The 2,800-nt window shown below is 43.7% G+C and overlaps 1 protein-coding gene across 1 annotated transcript in view; it reads right to left on the reverse strand.

The window, feature by feature from the left end:
• Nucleotides 1-2,596, reverse strand: part of LOC122558659 (cadherin-16-like) — a 38,616-nt gene extending 36,020 nt beyond the window's left edge. The window contains exon 1 of the mRNA XM_043707457.1: nt 2,431-2,596. The gene's annotated coding sequence lies outside the window, so the exon portion shown is untranslated. The remainder of the gene's footprint in view (nt 1-2,430) is intronic.
• Nucleotides 2,597-2,800: the final 204 nt, after the last annotated feature.

Consider the following 2,800-nt stretch of genomic DNA (forward strand, 5'->3'; position numbering starts at 1 on the left):
ACCTTTGTGTCATCTGCAAATTTACTAACCCACCCCTCAACCTCCTCATCCAAATCATTTATAAAAACTACAAAGAGCAGAGGCCCAAGAACAGAGCCCTGCGGGACCCCACTCAACACTGTCCTCCAGGCAGAATACTTTCCATCTACAACCACTATCAGCCAGTCAATTTTGAATCCTGATAGACAAATCTCCCTGTATCCCATACTTCCTGACTTTATGAATGAGCCTACCATGGTGAACCTTATCAAATGCCTTGCTGATGTCCATATACACCACATCCACTGCTCAACCTTTGTTGACCTGTGTTGTCACCTCCTCAAAGAACTCAATAAGATTTGTGAGGCATGACCTGCTCCGCACAAAGCCTTGCTGACTGCCTTTAATCACACTATGCTTTGCCAGATAGTCATAAATCCTATCCCTCAGAATTCTTTCCAAAACTTTGCTGACCACAGATATAAGACTGACTGGTCTGTAATTGCCAGGGATTTCCCTATTACCCTTCTTGGAAAGAGGAACACCGTTCGTCTCCTTCCAATCCTCTGGTATGACTCCCGTGGAGAGTGAGGAGGCAAATATCCTCGCCAGTGGCTTAGCAACCTCCTTTCTCGCTTCCCGGAGCAGCCCGGGATAAATGCAGATTGTCCTCTGCACTCAAAGACATCCAGAGGCATCTCTCACCATCTCACTCTGTCTCTCACTCAGTGAAAAGACAAAAACAACTAGAATCTCTAAAGAAGGGTTCCAATGCCAGGAAAGACCTGGGTCCACCCAATCAGCATTGCCTGTAGTCAGTTAACATCAGTAAAAGAAATCACAAGAACTCAAAGAAACAACTTCTCACACCCTTGTGGACTCTTGAATTTGCTTTTCCCTGTTTATATTTTTCCACTCATTATATTTTGTACCAAACCATCTGCTTTTGTCAGTCTTATTCCTGAATCAGGATACATGTCAGTGTTTTTAAAGAGATATTGCTTAAGTTGCTCCGCTTGGACATGTTCGCCATTTATTAAAGAATAGGTTTGTTTATAATAAAAAACATTAGTTTTCTGTTACTAATGAACCTGGTATGAATGTCCTCAGTCCTAGTGGGTTTCACTGGGTCATAGTCATAGAGATGTCCAGCATGGAAAAAGACCCTTCGGTTCAACTCAGCCATGCCGACCAGATATCCTAAATTAATCTAGTCCTGTTTGCCAGCATTTGGCCTATATCCCTCTAAACCCTTCCTAGTCATTTTAAACGTTGTAATTATACCAGCCTCCACCTTCCTCTGGCATTTGCATGAAAAAGTTGCCCTTTATATCCCTTTTATATCTTTCCCTTCTCACCCTAACCCTATGCCCGCTAGTTCTGGACTCCCTGACCCAGGGGAAAGACTTTGTCTATTTACCCTATCCATGCCCCTTATAATTTTATAAACCTCTGCCCTCAGCCTCTGACACTCCAGGAAAACAGCCCCAGCCTGTTCAGCCTCTCCCTATAACTCAAATCCTCCAACCCTGGCAACATCCTTGTAGATCTTTTCTGAACCCTCTCAAGTTTCACAACATCCTTCCTATAGCAGGGAGACCAGAATTGTATGCAGCATTCCGAAAGTGGCCTAACCAATGTCTTGTCATTGGTTACACATTTGTGATTGTTTGTGGAATAGGGTGCTCGATAATCAGTAAACTCTTCTCAAATGAGCTCTGAAACTATCTTATATTGAAGAAAAGGTAAAAAGTGAAACTTAGAGCAAATGTCACTACAAGTTTAATAGTTTTGATTATTCATAGATTTTTTTAGAGAAAATGTCTGTCTGGAATTGCTCCTCTCCTTATGCCTTGATGAGATGCAGTTGCAGGAACACACAATACTACAACGGTCATTCAAGTGTGTGAGTGTTGACAGTGACTTGTTGCAGGCTATGCAACATCAGAAGCATCACATCTCTCTCTCCACCAATAGCCACACACCTGAGCTGCTGGGATAGGAGCCATTGGGAGTAAATAGGAGGGAACTGCTCACCTGCAGATTATAGCCTTGTCTTTCCCTTCCTCCTATCCAAACACTCCCCTCCTGACGTGTCACAGTGACATGCTCATAATGTCATCACTGTCACATGGCCTGTGACCACGGCACCTAAAGGTCTCAGTCACTATCTTAACTGGATCCACTAGAAGGTGGTGGAATAAGCAGTTTCCTTTCTCATTTCATTGGTCGGTGCGTTGTTTAGTGAGGTCCGTGATGGAGTGTGTGTTTTTTTTACTGAATTAGGTACACACTGAACCAGGGCAGAAATGTTCCATTTGGTAAACCCTCAGTCCCCCCGACCTGCTGGCTGCTTCAAGATTGACCAGTTTTGTTTTTGTTTTTGTTTTTGTTTCTGATTGCTGGAATCTGCAGGGCTGTGTTTTGATTGGGGTGTGGTGTTCAGGTTACCTGCACGTGCTCCCCTGTGGATTCTTGCTGAAAATGTCTCCTGTACAAACACTGGAGCGTTGTCATTCCTGTCAGTGACGATGATCGTTATGGAAATGGGATCATCAAGTTGTCTCCCTTCATCATCTGTAACCTTCACCTAGGACAAAAAGAGAGACAACAGGAGAAAGGAACCATCATAGAATTGTCACAGCAAGGAAGGAGCTCATTTGGCCCATTGTCCTGTACTAGCTCTCTGAAGATGCAAATTCACCTTGTGCCAGTCTCCACCTTCTCCCTGTAGCCATGAACTTTCTTCCTTTTCACATAATGTACCAATTAGTGAGTTTCGAGAAGATTGAGGTTCTGGATGTAGGTTTGCTCGCTGAGC

The sequence above is a fragment of the Chiloscyllium plagiosum genome, chromosome 17 (assembly GCF_004010195.1).
Source record: "Chiloscyllium plagiosum isolate BGI_BamShark_2017 chromosome 17, ASM401019v2, whole genome shotgun sequence".
Lineage (NCBI taxonomy): Eukaryota > Metazoa > Chordata > Chondrichthyes > Orectolobiformes > Hemiscylliidae > Chiloscyllium > Chiloscyllium plagiosum.